Source organism: Staurois parvus, unplaced genomic scaffold, assembly GCF_062004578.1.
Source record: "Staurois parvus isolate SC_StPar_1 unplaced genomic scaffold, SC_StPar_1.0 ptg000132l, whole genome shotgun sequence".
NCBI lineage: Eukaryota > Metazoa > Chordata > Amphibia > Anura > Ranidae > Staurois > Staurois parvus.
In genome coordinates, this window is record NW_028317928.1 from 4,317,268 (window position 1) to 4,335,157 (window position 17,890).

The window sequence follows — 17,890 nt, forward strand, 5'->3', positions numbered from 1 at the left end:
TATATCCAGATGCCAAAGTGTGGGCGGTTGAGTACACCCTAGTGGTGTTGGACATATTTTCCAGTTGACCAGAGGACTTTGCTGTAACTAACATGACTGCTAAAACAACTGCAAAGAAACTCCTCACTGAGGTTGTATGCAGATATGGGCTTCCAGAGGTGATAGAGAGTGACCAGGGCCCCGCCTTCACAGCTTCAGTAACCAAAGAAATATGGGCGGCATTAGGAGTCACTCTGGCGTTCCATACCCCCTATCACCCCCAAAGTAGTGGGAAAATAGAAAGAATGCTAAAAATAGCCCAGGAGACTGGCATGAGTTGGCCAGACAGTCTGCCTATTGCCCTATTTAGTGTCAGATACACACCAAGAGAGAACACTCCCTATCCCCTTATGAGATTTTGTTTAGCTCAGCCCCCAGATTTGGTTGCTATTTTCCACAACAGTTGCAATTACAATCTGATGTGTTAACTGATTATGTGACTGTATTATCACGTGAATTAACCCGCATGTCCAAGTGTTTTCTCCATTCCAGATTCTGAGTCAGATACAGGAACTCACAGCCTATTACCTGGAGATTGGGTATTAGTAAAGATATTTATGAGGAAACATTCCCTTGAGCCAAGATATAATGGTCCCTTCCAAGTTCTGCTGACCACAGCCCCTTCTGACAAGGTGGCCGGGAAGAACACTTGGATACACGCCTCCCACTACAAGAAAGTCCCAACCCCTGAGGGAAAGGCGTCATCTACACCATGACAACTATGTTGTATATCCTTTTTCTAATGAGTCTGACAGAGGCTCAACAGGTGGATATCACCGAAATAGGTGACACCACTATATTTTGGTACAACTCATCCAACACTCATATAGCTATTTTCACCTTTGATTTCTGTAGCATAGATCCCATGTGGTGCTATGACCATAATCTATATGATCTTGACACAACGAGCATGTTCCAATAGTAGTGACCAGGTATACATATATGTCATGGATGATGACTGGGAACCAAAAGATTAGAACCAGATTGGAAGGGATTTGGACTGGTGAGTATGCTCTTACAAAGACCATTATGCCTCTCCACATCCTAGCAGAAAATACCCCTGACCCAATGCCTGGCCGTAGGAGGAAACGAAAAGCTCCTTCTGGTAGTTTTGACCCACATGTGTATAGATACCATTGGAGTCCCAAGGGGGGTGCCTAATAAATTTAAAGCCAGAGACCAAGTAAAGCAGGTTTTGAATCCCTGATTCCCATGATATCTGTTAATAAAAATGTAGATTAGATAAATTACATATACTACAAACAACAGAGGTTTGTGAATTACACCAGGAATGCCCTTCAAGGAATCGTTGACCTGCTAGCCCCTACATCCTACATGACATTCCAGAATAGAATGGCTCTGGACATGAACAGATAAGCAGTGGACGGTTTAAGTCCAAGACTAAAACACACTCTGCACATAACACATTCGATGAACCATGCTTTCTGTGCACAACACATTCCTGAACCCTGCACTCTGTACATAACACATTCCTGAACCCTGCACTCTGTACATAACACATTCCTGAACCCTGCACTCTGTACATAACACATTCCTGAACCCTACACTCTGTATATAAAACATTCCTGGACCCTGCATGCTGTACATAACACATTCCTGGACCCTGCACTCTGTACATAACACATTCACGAACCATGCACTCTGCACATAACACATTCGATGAACCCTGCACTCTGTACATAACACATTCCTGAACCCTGCATTCTATACACAACATATTCCTGAACCCTGCACTCTGTACATAACACATTCCTGAATTCTACACTCTGTACATAACACATCCCTGAACCCGGCACTCTGTATATAAAACATTCCTGAACCCTGCACTCTGTACATAACACATTCCTGGACCCTGCACTCTGTACATAACACAATCCTGGACCTTGCACTCTGCACATAACACATTCGATGAACCATGCATTCTATACACAACATATTCCTGAACCCTGCACTCTGTACATAACACATTCCTGAATTCTACACTCTGTACATAACACATCCCTGAACCCGGCACTCTGTATATAAAACATTCCTGAACCCTGCACTCTGTACATAACACATTCCTGGACCCTGCACTCTGTACATAACACAATCCTGGACCTTGCACTCTGTACATAAAACATTTCTGAACCCTGCACTCTGTACATAACACATTCCTGGACCCTGCACTCTGTACATAACACATTCCTGGACCCTGCACTCTGTACATAACACATTCCTGAACCATGCACTCTGAACATGACACATTCGATGAACCATGCATTCTATACACAACATATTCCTGAACCCTGCACTCTGTACATAACACATTCCTGAATTCTACACTCTGTACATAACACATCCCTGAACCCGGCACTCTGTATATAAAACATTCCTGAACCCTGCACTCTGTACATAACATATTCCTGAACCTGCACTCTGCACATAACACATTCGATGAACCATGCATTCTGTACACAACACTTTCCTGAACCATGCACTCTGTACATAACACATTCCTGAACCCTGCACTCTGTATATAAAACATTCCTGAACCCTGCACTCTATACATAACATATTCCTGGACCCTGCACTCTGTACATAACACATTCCTGAATCCTACACTCTGTACATAACACATTCCTGAACCCTGCACTCTGTACATAACACATTCCTGAACCCTGCACTCTGTACATAACACATTCCTGAACCCTGCACTCTGTACATAACACATTCCTGAACCCTACACTCTGTACATAACACAATCCTGGACCTTGGGGTTGTGTATGTGAGTCTCTTGCTTGTGGCACAGCAATCAAAGCATATTTTTTAGGTACAAGAAAGCCTGGGTTTTGTTTATCCTCTCCCCTTAAGTCCCTCCCACTGTCCAGCATTTGGCCACACCTATTTTTTCACAGTGCATTAGGCACACTACAGGACACTTCCATTCTCAGGTGTCCCTCCTTCTGAAGTTCACAAGTTGGGAGCTATGATGAGAGGATCTCTGGGGACTCTTATGTAAGGAAGGCTCTGGTGACCAGAGACCTCCTTACATCATAGTTCCCCTTTACATCAAAGTCCGCAGCATTCTCCTTCACACATATACAAATATTTTATGAAGAAAAAAAGTATATCTTTCTTTTTTTTATTGGGGGGGGGCTCATCTGAATTCTCTGCCTATAGGCTCCTGAGATGTAAATCCGGCCCTGACACTTTAGTTCAGCTCTATATGCTTGATATGAGACTAGCATGCAAAAAAAACCAGATGATAATTCGTCCAATATTCTCATCGTGTGTACGGGGCTTAAGTGTTTAGTCAGTTTGACCTAAAATAAAATGACCATATATCCCTGGTTTCTGGGGACCGATCCCACTTTCAGGTTGTTGTCTCTGGATAAAATGTGTCTCCAATTCTTTCTCCGGAAGTGGCTGTGCTCAGGTCGGCAGTCATACTTCTGTCAGTACGGACAGAGTCAGCCTCAACAGACATCACTCAAGACAAATGTTCCAGTGTCCCCAACCCCAGACCAGCCCAGCATGAGAAGGGATAAAGGATTACTAATGCAGGATTACTACAGCTGCACTGCCTTCCATCCCACTGCTTCAACCAATGGGGACAGGCATGACTGAACCTCCAGTACCCCATCTATTCTCCTACCATTAACCCTACCATTCTCCTATTCTCCTACCATTAACCCACCATATTTGAATCCACTCCAGGGAGTTATTTTTTATTTATTTATTTTAGGTACTTATATAGCGCCGTCAATTTACGCAGCGCTTTACATATATATATATATATTGTACAGTCACATCAGTCCCTAACCCTCAAGGGGTGTACAATCTAAGGTCCCTAACTCACATTCATACATACACATACTATGGACAATTTAGACAGGATCCAATTAACCTACCTGCATGTCTTTGGAGTGTGGGAGGAAGCCGGAGTACCCGGAGGAAACCCATGCAGGCACAGAGAGAACATGCAAACTCCAGGCAGGTGGTGTCATGGCTGGGATTCGAACCAACGACCCTAGTACTGCCAGGCGGACATGCTAACCATACTTGGCCCAGTCCCCAGAAACCAGGGATGTCTGGAAGTGAACCCACTTTTGTATCTTTTACCTCCAGGTAAGCTTACAATAAAGCTTACCTGTAGGTAAAATGAATATCTCCTAAACATGCACCGCTTAGGAGATAGTCGCTCTTTTTGTCCACTGGCACATGGGCTCTGAAGGAGTTTCAGAGCACTGTGCCATGTCCAAAGGGATAAAGGATTATTAATGCAGGATTACTACAGCTGCACTGCATTCCATCCCACTGCTTCAACCAATGAGGACTGGCTTGACTGAACCTCCAATACACCATCTGTTAACCCACGGCTTGAAAAAGCCGCTCGGCCGCTCGCCAAATGCGAGGAGAAATTCCTCTGTGGCGAGCAGCTGCGAACGATGAGCACAGATGAAGCATGGAGCGACTGCACCTGTGCTCCAAGCCTCATTGTGAAGCCGAGTTCCGGTTTACAACTTCTGGTTTTCGGCTTCTGCGGCACCGCCGCCGAGGGGACAGATGCAGGAGAGGTCCGCTCTCCACCGCCGCAGGGGACTCGGGGGGACAGTAAGTACAGTATACAACATGTCCTATCACTATAATGGAGTACAGGGGAGCTGGGATATACATTACTATGATTACTGTATACATGTCATATCATTATAATGGAGTACAGGGGAGCTGGGATATACATTACTGTATACATGTCACATGACTATAATGGAGTACAGGGGAGCTGGGATATACATTACTGTATACATGTCATATCACTATAATGGAGTAAAGGGGAGCTGGGATATACATTACTATTAGAGATGAGCGAATCGAACCAGGCGAAGTGGAATTCGTTTCGTATTTCAGGAAAAATTCGATTCGCGTCGAATCCGAATATTAGCATAATTCAGGTGCGCGAATCGTATTTTTCCCGATCAGCCGGCAAAAGTGTCCCTGCAGAGAGCTCCGCTATTTCTGACAGTTCTGTGACAGTTCCTTCACATGTACAGCGGTTGAAACATTGTATCTATTTGTTTCCATTTAGGATACAGATGTTTTTATTCTGAAACAGATACAATGTTTCAACCGCTGTAAATGTGAAGGAACTGTCAGAGAACTGTCAGAAATAGCGGAGCTCTCTGCAGATACACTTTTTGCTGTACTGGAATACTTCTTTTCATTCTTCTTTTCATTCTTCTCATTCTTCTTTTCATTCTTCTTCTCATTCTTCTTTTCATTCTTCTTCTTCTTTTCATTCTTCTTTTCATTCTTCTCATTCTTCTTTTCTTCTTCATGAAAAGAAGAATGAGAAGAAGAATGAAAAGAAGAATGAGAAGAATGAAAAGAAGAATGAAAAGAAGAAGAAGAATGAAAAGAAGAATGAGAAGAAGAATGAAAAGAAGAATGAGAAGAAGAATGAGAAGAATGAAAAGAAGAATGAGAAGAATGAAAAGAAGAATGAAAAGAAGAAGAAGAAGAAGAATGAAAAGAAGAAGAAGAATGAAAAGAAGAATGAAAAGAAGAAGAAGAATCTTTTCATTCTTCTCATTCTTCTTTTCATTCTTCTTTTCATTCATTCATTCTTCTTCTTCTTCTTTTCATTCTTCTTCTTCTTTTCATTCTTCTTTTCATTCTTCTTCTTCTTCTTTTCATTCTTCTTCTTCTTTTCATTCTTCTTTTCATTTTTCTTCTTCTTCTTTTCATTCTTCTCATTCTTCTTTTCATTCTTCTTCTTCTTCTTTTCATTCTTCTTCTTCTTTTCATTCTTCTTTTCATTCTTCTTCTTCTTCTTTTCATTCTTCTTCTTCTTTTCATTCTTCTTCTTCTTCTTTTCATTCTTCTTTTCATTCTTCTCATTCTTCTTTTCATTCTTCTCATTCTTCTTTTCATTCTTCTTTTCATTCTTCTTCTCATTCTTCTTTTCATTGTTCTTCTTTTCATTCTTCTTTTCATTCTTCTCATTCTTCTTTTCTTCTTCATGAAAAGAAGAATGAGAAGAAGAATGAAAAGAAGAATGAAAAGAAGAAGAAGAATGAAAAGAAGAATGAGAAGAAGAATGCAAAGAAGAATGAAAAGAAGAATGAGAAGAAGGAAAAGAAGAATGAAAAGAAGAATGAGAAGAAGAATGAAAAGAAGAATGAGAAGAAGAAAGAGAAGAATGAAAAGAAGAATGAGAAGAATGAAAAGATGAATGAGAAGAATGAAAAGAAGAATGAAAAGAAGAAGAAGAATGAAAAGAAGAAGAAGAATGAAAAGAAGAATGAAAGGAAGAAGAAGAAGAATCTTTTCATTCTTTTCATTCTTCTTTTCATTCTTCTTCTTCTTCTTTTCATTCTTCTTCTTCTTTTCATTCTTCTTTTCATTCTTCTTCTTCTTCTTTTCATTCTTCTTTTCATTCTTCTTCTTCTTCTTTTCATTCTTCTTCTTCTTCTTTTCATTCTTCTTTTCATTCTTCTTCTTCTTTTCATTCTTCTTCTTCATCTTTTCATTCTTCTTTTCATTCTACTCATTCTTCTTTTCATTCTTCTCATTCTTCTTTTCATTCTTCTTCTCATTCTTCTTTTCATTCTTCTTCTTCTTCTTCTTTTCATTCTTCTTTTCATTCTTCTCATTCTTCTTTTCTTCTTCAAGAAAAGAAGAATGAGAAGAATAATGAAAAGAAGAATGAAAAGAAGAATGAGAAGAATGAAAAGAAAAATGAAAAGAAGAAGAAGAATGAAAAGAAGAATGAGAAGAAGAATGAAAAGAAGAATGAAAAGAAGAATGAGAAGAAGAATGAGAAGAATGAAAAGAAGAATGAGAAGAATGAAAAGAAGAATGAAAAGAAGAAGAAGAAGAATGAAAAGAAGAAGAATGAAAAGAAGAATGAAAAGAAGAATGAGAAGAAGAATGAAAAGAAGAATGAAAAGAAGAATGAGAAGAATGAAAAGAAGAATGAAAAGAAGAAGAAGAATGAAAAGAAGAATGAGAAGAAGAATGAAAAGAAGAATGAGAAGAAGAATGAGAAGAATGAAAAGAAGAATGAAAAGAAGAAGAAGAAGAAGAATGAAAAGAAGAAGAAGAATGAAAAGAAGAATGAAAAGAAGAAGAAGAAGAAGAATCTTTTCATTCTTCTCATTCTTCTTTTCATACCTCTTCTTCTTCTTTTCATTCTTCTTCTTCTTTTCATTCTTCTTCTTCTTCTTTTCATTCTTCTTCTTCTTCTGAGGATGAGGATGAAAAAGAAGAAGAAGAAGAAGTAGGATGAAAATAAGAAGAATTCCAAGCCGGCAAAAAGTGTATCTGCAGAGCTCCGCTATTTCTGACAGTTCTCTGACATTCACTCCATACAGCGGTTGAAACATTGTATCTATTTGTTTCCATAAATGGAAACAAATAGATACAATGTTTCAACCGCTGTATGGAGTGAATGTCAGAGAACTGTCAGAAATAGGCTATTTCTGACAGTTCTCTGACATTCACTTCATACAGCGGTTGAAACATTGTATCTATTTGTTTCCATAAATGGAAACAAATAGATACAATGTTTCAACCGCTGTATGGAGTGAATGTCAGAGAACTGTCAGAAATAGCGGAGCTCCGCTATTTCTGACAGTTCTCTGCAGATACACTTAGCGGAGCTCTGCAGATACACTTTTTCCAGGCTTGGAATTCTTCTTATTTTCATCCTACTTCTTCTTCTTCATCCTCATCCTCATCCTCAGAAGAAGAAGAAGAAGAAGTAGGATGAAAATAAGAAGAATTCCAAGCCGGCAAAAAGTGTATCTGCAGAGCTCCGCTAAGTGTATCTGCAGAGCTCCGCTATTTCTGACAGTTCTCTGACATTCACTCCATACAGCGGTTGAAACATTGTATCTATTTGTTTCCATTTATGGAAACAAATAGATACAATGTTTCAACCGCTGTATGGAGTGAATGTCAGAGAACTGTCAGAAATAGCCTATTTCTGACAGTTCTCTGACATTCACTTCATACAGCGGTTGAAACATTGTATCTATTTGTTTCCATTTATGGAAACAAATAGATACAATGTTTCAACCGCTGTATGGAGTGAAAGTCAGAGAACTGTCAGAAATAGCGGAGCTCTGCAGATACACTTAGCGGAGCTCTGCAGATACACTTTTTGCCGGTTTGGAATTCTTCTTATTTTCATCCTTCTTCTTCTTCATCCTCATCCTCATCCTCAGAAGAAGAAGAAGAAGAAGTAGGATGAAAATAAGAAGAATTCCAAGCCGGCAAAAAGTGTATCTGCAGAGCTCCGCTAAGTGTATCTGCAGAGCTCCGCTATTTCTGACAGTTCTCTGACATTCACTCCATACAGCGGTTGAAACATTGTATCTATTTGTTTCCATTTATGGAAACAAATAGATACAATGTTTCAACCGCTGTATGGAGTGAATGTCAGAGAACTGTCAGAAATAGCGGAGCTCTGCAGATACACTTAGCGGAGCTCTGCAGATACAATTTTTGCCGGTTTGGAATTCTTCTTATTTTCATCCTACTTCTTCTTCTTCTTCTTCTTCATCCTCATCATCATCCTCAGAAGAAGAAGAAGAAGAAGTAGGATGAAAATAAGAAGAATTCCAAGCCGGCAAAAAGTGTATCTGCAGAGCTCCGCTAAGTGTATCTGCAGAGCTCCGCTATATCTGACAGTTCTCTGACATTCACTCCATACAGCGGTTGAAACATTGTATCTATTTGTTTCCATTTATGGAAACAAATAGATACAATGTTTCAACCGCTGTATGGAGTGAATGTCAGAGAACTGTCAGAAATAGCGGAGCTCTGCAGATACACTTAGCGGAGCTCTGCAGATACACTTTTTGCCGGTTTGGAATTCTTCTTATTTTCATCCTACTTCTTCTTCTTCTTCTTCTTCTTCATCCTCATCCTCATCCTCAGAAGAAGAAGAAGTAGGATGAAAATAAGAAGAATTCCAAGCCGGCAAAAAGTGTATCTGCAGAGCTCCGCTAAGTGTATCTGCAGAGCTCCGCTATTTCTGACAGTTCTCTGACATTCACTCCCGCTGTATGGAGTGAATGTCAGAGAACTGTCAGAAATAGGCTATTTCTGACAGTTCTCTGACATTCACTCCATACAGCGGTTGAAACATTGTATCTATTTGTTTCCATAAATGGAAACAAATAGATACAATGTTTCAACCGCTGTATGGAGTGAATGTCAGAGAACTGTCAGAAATAGGCTATTTCTGACAGTTCTCTGACATTCACTCCATACAGCGGTTTAAACATTGTATCTATTTGTTTCCATAAATGGAAACAAATAGATACAATGTTTCAACCGCTGTATGGAGTGAATGTCAGAGAACTGTCAGAAATAGCCTATTTCTGACAGTTCTCTGACATTCACTCCATACAGCGGATGACACAATGTTTCAACCGCTGTATGGAGTGAATGTCAGAGAACTGTCAGAAATAGCCTATTTCTGACAGTTCTCTGACATTCACTCCATACAGCGGTTGAAACATTGTATCTATTTGTTTCCATTTATGGAAACAAATAGATACAATGTTTCAACCGCTGTATGGAGTGAATGTCAGAGAACTGTCAGAAATAGCCTATTTCTGACAGTTCTCTGACATTCACTCCATACAGCGGTTGAAACATTGTATCTATTTGTTTCCATTTATGGAAACAAATAGATACAATGTTTCAACCGCTGTATGGAGTGAATGTCAGAGAACTGTCAGAAATAGCGGAGCTCTGCAGATACACTTAGCGGAGCTCTGCAGATACACTTTTTGCCGGTTTGGAATTCTTCTTATTTTCTTCCTACTTCTTCTTCTTCTTCTTCATCCTCATCCTCATCCTCAGAAGAAGAAGAAGAAGAAGTAGGATGAAAATAAGAAGAATTCCAAGCCGGCAAAAAGTGTATCTGCAGAGCTCCGCTAAGTGTATCTGCAGAGCTCCGCTATTTCTGACAGTTCTCTGACATTCACTCCATACAGCGGTTGAAACATTGTATCTATTTGTTTCCATTTATGGAAACAAATAGATACAATGTTTCAACCGCTGTATGGAGTGAAAGTCAGAGAACTGTCAGAAATAGCGGAGCTCTGCAGATACACTTAGCGGAGCTCTGCAGATACACTTTTTGCCGGCTTGGAATTCTTTTTATTTTCATCCTACTTCTTCTTCTTCTTCTTCTTCATCCTCATCCTCAGAAGAAGAAGAAGAGGATGAGGATGAAGAAGAAGAAGAAGAAGAAGAAGTATGATGAAAATAAGAAGAATTCCAAGCCGGCAAAAAGTTTATCTGCAGAGCTCCTCTATTTCTGACAGTTCTATGTCAGAGAACTGTCAGAAATAGAGGAGCTCTGCAGATACACTTTTTGCCGGCTTGGAATTCTTCTTATTTTCATCCTACTTCTTCTTCTTCAACCTCATCCTCTTCTTCTTCTTCTGAGGATGAGGATGAGGATGAAGAAGAAGAAGAAGAAGTAGGATGAAAATAAGAAGAATTCCAAACCGGCAAAAAGTGTATCTGCAGAGCTCCGCTAAGTGTATCTGCAGAGCTCCTCTATTTCTGACAGTTCTCTGACATTCACATTTACAGCGGTTGAAACATTGTATCTATTTGTTTCCATAAATGGAAACAAATAGATACAATGTTTCAACCGCTGAGCTCTGCAGATACACTTAGCGGAGCTCTGCAGATACACTTTTTGCCGGCTTGGAATTCTTCTTATTTTCATCCTACTTCTTCTTCTTCTTCTTCTTCATCCTCATCCTCTTCTTCTTCTTCTGAGGATGAGGATGAAGAAGAAGAAGAAGTAGGATGAAAATAAGAAGAATTCCAAGCCGGCAAAAAGTGTATCTGCAGAGCTCCGCTAAGTGTATCTGCAGAGCTCCGCTAAGTGTATCTGCAGAGCTCCGCTAAGAAATAGCGGAGCTCTGCAGATACACTTTTTGCCGGCTTGGAATTCTCCTTCTTCTCATCCTTCTTCTTCTTCTCATCCTTCTTCTTCTTCTCATCCTTCTCCTTCTTCTCATCCTTCTTCTTCTCATCCTTCTTCTTCTTCTCATCCTTCTCCTTCTTCTCATCCTTCTTCTTCTTCTCATCCTTCTTCTTCTTCTCATCCTTCTTCTTCTTCTCATCCTTTTCCTTCTTCTCATCCTTCTTCTTCTTCTCATCCTTCTTCTTCTCATCCTTCTCCTTCTTCTCATCCTTCTTCTCATCCTTCTCCTTCTTCTCATCCTTCTTCTCATCCTTCTCCTTCTTCTCATCCTTCTCCTTCTCCTTCTTCTCATCCTTCTCCTTCTCCTTCTTCTCATCCTTCTCCTTCTTCTCATCCTTCTCCTTCTCCTTCTCCTTCTTCTCATCCTTCTCCTTCTTCTCATCCTTCTCCTTCTTCTCATCCTTCTCCTTCTTCTCATCCTTCTCCTTCTCCTTCTTCTCATCCTTCTCCTTCTCCTTCTCCTTCCTCATCTCCAAGGGCATTTGAATTAAAGGTACAGTGTTCTGCACTAATTTAAAGGCTCTCTGAAGCCTAGAAACCCTTTTTATAAGTTGAATTCGTAGCGAATAAATTCGCATCGAATCGAATTTCTTCCTCAAATTCGGCGAATCAGCCGAATCGAATTTTTGAATAATTCGCTCATCTCTAATTACTATGATTACTGTATGCATGTTATATCACTATAATAGAGTACAGGGGAGCTGGGATATACATTACTGTATACATGTCACATCACTATAATGGAGTACAGGGGAGCTGGGATATACACACTGTATACATCTCACATCACTATAATGGAGTACAGGGGAGCTGGAATATACATACTGTGTAAATGTCACATCACTATAATGGAGTACAGGGGATCTGGGATATACATTACTGTATACATGTCACATCACTATAATGGAGTACAGGGGAGCTGGGATATACATACTGTATACATGTCACATCACTATAATGGAGTACAGGGGAGCTGGGATATACATTACTATGATTACTGTATGCATGTCATATCACTATAATAGAGTACAGGGGAGCTGGGATATACATTACTGTATACATGTCACATCACTATAATGGAGTACAGGGGAGCTGGGATATACATACTGTATACATCTCACATCACTATAATGGAGTACAGGGGAGCTGGGATATACATACTGTGTAAATGTCACATCACTATAATGGAGTACAGGGGAGCTGGGATATACATTACTGTATACATGTCATATCACTATAATGGAGTACAGGGGAGCTGGGATATACATACTGTATACATGTCACATCACTATAATGGAGTACAGGGGAGCTGGGATATACATACTGTGTACATGTCACATCACTATAATGGAGTACAGGGGAGCTGGGATATACATACTGTGTACATGTCACATCACTATAATGGAGTACAGGGGAGCTGGGATATACATACTGTATACATGTCACATCACTATAATGGAGTACAGGGGAGCTGGGATATACATACTGTGTACATGTCACATCATTATAATGGAGTACAGGGGAGCTGGGATATACATACTGTGTACATGTCACATCACTATAATGGAGTACAGGGGAGCTGGGATATACATACTGTGTACATGTCACATCACTATAATGGAGTACAGGGGAGCTGGGATATACATTACTGTATACATGTCACATCACTATAATGGAGTACAGGGGAGCTGGGATATACATACTGTATACATGTCACATCACTATAATGGAGTACAGGGGAGCTGGGATATACATACTGTATACAACATGTCACATCACTATAATGGTGTACAGGGGAGCTGGGATATACATTACTGTATACATGTCACATCACTATAATGGAGTACAGGGGAGCTGGGATATACATTACTGTATACATGTCACATCACTATAATGGAGTACAGGGGAGCTTGGATATACACACTGTATACAAGTCACATCACTATAATGGAGTACAGGGGACCTGGGATATACATTACTGTATACATGTCACATCACTATAATGGAGTACAGGGGAGCTGGGATATACATACTGTATACATGTCACATCACTATAATGGAGTACAGGGGAGCTGGGAAATACATATTGTATACATGTCACGTCACTATAATGGAGTACAGGGGAGCTGGGATATACATACTATGTACATGTCACATCACTATAATGGAGTACAGGGGAGCTGGGATATACATACTGTATACATGTCACATCACTATAATGGAGTACAGGGGAGCTTGGATATACATACTGTATACAAGTCACATCACTATAATGGAGTACAGGGGTCCTGGGATATACATACTGTATACATGTCACATCACTATAATGGAGTACAGGGGAGCTGGGATATACATACTGTATACAACATGTCACATCACTATAATGGTGTACAGGGGAGCTGGGATATACATTACTGTATACATGTCACATCACTATAATGGAGTACAGGGGAGCTGGGATATACATTACTGTATACATGTCACATCACTATAATGGAGTACAGGGGAGCTGGGATATACATTACTGTATACATGTCACATCACTATAATGGAGTACAGGGGAGGTGCGATATACATTACTGTATACATGTCACATCACTGTAATGGAGTACAGGGGAGCTGGGATATACATTGCTGTATACATGTCATATCACTATAATGGAGTACAGGGGAGCTGGGATATACATTACTGTATACATGTCATATCACTATAATGGAGTACATGGGAGCTGGGATATACATTACTGTATACATGTCATATCACTATAATGGAGTACAGGGGAGGGGGGATATACATTACTGTATACATGTCATATCACTATAATGGAGTACATGGGAGCTGGGATATACATACTGTATACATGTCACATCACAATAATGGAGTACAGGGGAGCTGGAATATACATTACTGTATACATGTCACATCACTATAATGGAGTACAGGGGAGCTGGGATATACATACTGTGTACATGTCACATCACTATAATGGAGTACAGGGGAGCTGGGATATACATTACTGTGTACATGTCACATCACTATAATGGAGTACAGGGGAGCTGGGATATACATTACTGTATACATGTCACATCACTATAATGGAGTACAGGGGAGCTGGGATATACATACTGTGTACATGTCACATCACTATAATGGAGTACAGGGGAGCTGGGATATACATACTGTGTACAGTTTTATATTTCGGACTATTTATTCTAAAGAAAAATTTAATTTCATAAGCTTTAAGGGGGTGTGGTTGGGGCGGGCCGGGGGTGGGTTTGGGGGGCGCGGACCATGGCAAGGTTGGGTGGGGCAAATGGTGGCGAATAAGTTTTGTGACCAGCTAGAAGGAGCTTCAGAGCACTGTGCCGTGTCCAGAGACTCCCGTGTGCGGGAGTGACATCAGTGAGGCTCGGCCACTCAGGCGTCCAGAACTCACGAACCCGGAAGGAAGACTGGCTGAAGATGGAAGCCATTGCAGTGTGGACCCTGCACTGCTGGAGGGGTTCGTTTTAAGGTAAGTCCTGCATACTGTGCTAGTATGCGATGCATCCTAGCACATTATGACATTACCTTCCAGGGGATTTTTTTTTTCAAGTTGCGGTCTACTACCGCTTTAAGCCCCGTACACACGATGAGAATATTGGACGAATAATCATCCATTTTTTTTTTGAATGCTTGTCTCACTTTGAAAGTAAAGAGGTTACTATAGTTACGAAAATTCTCGTATGACAGAAAGAAAATTCGTAAGTGATGTAATGTATTTGTATTGTATTTTCGGACGAAAACTGTACTGATTAAAATTAAAATTGTACGATCTGGTTCTCTAAAGTTCCTCCACAGCTCGTAGTGGGGTCCCGTAATAAGTCCCCATTAGCAGTCTGATCAGTGGTCCTTTCTCTAACTTATTTACTTGTATAAAAATAAAAAATGTGTTTTGTCAGGAATTTTGTACTTAATTAGTAAATGTAACAAAATAAAAAACCTAATAAATATAAAGTTTTAGCAGAAACAAAATAACTTTGCTTAAGTCAGATTTGTGTGTGCAGATTTGTGGAAATGTGTGTCCAGATGTTAGAGAACAATTCTGGTACAGAGCAGATACTACATGTTGCACATGGTGTCATTCAAATCTTTGTTACCAGCTGACCAGTAGAAGAGGGGGATGGGATATTGCCCTTCAGTACATAGTAAAACCTAACACACTTTCAATGAATGGCAATATCAATCATTTGACCCAAATATTATTACATATTCTATCACAGTTATACATATATTTAAACCTTATTAGGAAATAGTACAGTAGAAAGCTATTTCTATTCCATATAATGATCAACCATTTCCACATAATTTCAATAGAAACATAGAAAAGTGACGGCAGAAAAAGACCGAGTGGTCCATCTAGTCTGCCTGTTTTGTGTGTTTTTTTTGGGCGGGGGAGGTTGTTAATTTTTTTGTCAATAGTCTCCTTCTTTATAAACCTGGAACAAATTAAAATCATAGAGACCATTATCTGGGGACTCTTCCCATCCATACAAGAAAAACCATAATGAAACTCTTAGTCCAGTTAGTAAAGCAGATTCATATACAATACAATTATTTTCCATCTAACATCCTTTAGCACTACTTGAGTGAGGCCCAGAGTGGGTAGACCAGGTGAGGCAAAACGTATTTCTGTTTAAGATAGAAAGCCCTGGAGATGGAGACTAGAACTTTGGTTCTTGTGACCCAGCTCTTATTGACACTTAGGAACCCGCTGTGCTCTTCCTTTTGGGATTGAGGAACAAGATAGATCAAGACCCCCAATTATTTATTTTATCCATGGGTAGCCAGATCCAGTAAGGTCCAGAAAGCATCAAGTAAATCCATGTCATTAAAAAATACACTCAACCTGCCCATAATGGGTGCCAGGTGTATGCGATTCTTTATGATGATTTTGAACAAACATTGTACTTTTTATTGTAATGGAACAACCATTTTATGTGCACCTAACAATAGGGGGCCTAGTAATATTTTTGAGTCATATTTTCAATTTTGTCTTCTTTTTCTTTCTATGAATCCAAATTATCCAGAGAGCTCAAAGATGTTCACCTTGAAGAAATCCCTGTTACTCCTTTTCTTTCTTGGCACCATCATAATAGGTTCTATAGTCTAAGTGTGCATCGAGATACAAAACTCTCCACTACTTGTTCTCTCCATCCTAAACAATTACCTGTCCAACATATGCAATATGTCTACCACGCTGTGCATTACAATCCCTTATGCCTTTAATAACAAATCTTGCAATTGTGCCACCTCGTTTTTCCCCCCCCTGTGAGAAGTGCACACTCACCACCATCCAGTGACCTCTATATTACTAAAGGTCAAGAAGCACTGCAGGATATTGAGTATCCTCCAAACCAGTAATGCCACTCCGCTATAGCTCTTCCCCAATCTCCATTGTTCTTGATGCATCCATCCAGAAACACAAAACCATCAAACCAAAAGGAAAGAACTACAGTATAGTGTAGTATCTTATTTATAAAAACGATGAAGAAGGTAATGACCCTGGTAGTCGTCACTTCCAGTTCCGGCTTTCATTGGGTATCTGGGCAGCCGGTGGATGCACCAGCTGGTAGCTCAGCTCTCCCGGTGGGATGAGAGAGCCCAAGCAAGGGGCAGAAGGCAGCAGAAGGGGAGGTCATTCCCTTCCACTGCATGTAGCAGTTAGCCACAGTGATCATTATCATGTATGATATAGGTAAAGTTGATCCAGGGAATGTCCGATTGCCTCTTAGGAGATCATAAAGGAAATTGGATCATGCTTTGCTGGGTTTTTTTGCCTTCCTCTGTATCAATTGTGGGTATAGGATTATAACCTATTTTTTTTTTTTGGTTGAACTGGATGGACTTTTGTCTTTCTTCAGCCAGATTAACTATTTAACTGTATAACTATCATTATTACATGGATGCCGCCTGCTGGCTCTAGAAAACAACACCGGGATGACGCCTGCCGATGCAGTCATCATCCTGATATACCGGCTCAAATTCCTGGTACATCACAGGGAATGAAGTGCTCTGATGAATGATATTTCAGAATGTCCATATGAATGAAATCCTATTGGTGTATGGTCAGCTCTAGCTGTGTCCAATTACTGATTAGAAATTTCTGTGCCGTAGCATGAAACACATCAGAATGCTCCAGTTGACTATTCAATAAGAGATTCAAGTTTCTGGCATCTCACTGTGCACTATCCCTTTAATACGTTAATGTGGTCATGAAATGGTAGTCACTGAGGCTGAAAAATTATTATTATATTATATCAAATGCTGCCATTCTGACTTGTCTGCAAAGTGAGTTACCCCTCCCCCCCCTCTCCTGGGTCACACTGATCCCGACTTTGAAATCATGCAACTTCACTATAAGTCGCATAAATTCAAAGTCGAGATGTCATTGCGATTTTAGCTGTGATTTGCAAGATATCTGACATAGATGTCTATGCAAATCGCACTAAAAGTAGTGCATGTACTACTTTAGAAATTGGTGCTGCTCCAACTAAGTTGGAACCGCAACTACATGACTGCTCTGATTGCGGACAATAGGGTGCAACTTAGCAAGTGGCATGGCATGCAAATCACATGCCAAGTCACACCCAGTGTGACTGGGAACTTATTCATATGTTGTCAGGTGCTGTTAGACTGCCCACCACTAGATGGCTCTGTTCCCAATATAGTATGGTAAGGGGAAAGTTATAACAGGGTGTTAGCTTCCCTTTTAGAAAATACTTTTCTCTGTGATGTCATCTTTATCACACCTGTTTGATAGACACATTAAAGCCGATCCACAGATT

The 17,890-nt window shown here is 40.0% G+C and overlaps 1 long non-coding RNA gene across 1 annotated transcript in view; it reads left to right on the forward strand.

The window, feature by feature from the left end:
• The first annotated feature begins 14,562 nt into the window (after window positions 1–14,562).
• Window positions 14,563–17,890, forward strand: part of LOC149466204 (uncharacterized) — a 103,141-nt gene continuing 99,813 nt past the window's right edge. The window contains exon 1 of the long non-coding RNA XR_016312104.1: window positions 14,563–14,577. This is a non-coding gene — a long non-coding RNA (uncharacterized LOC149466204). The remainder of the gene's footprint in view (window positions 14,578–17,890) is intronic.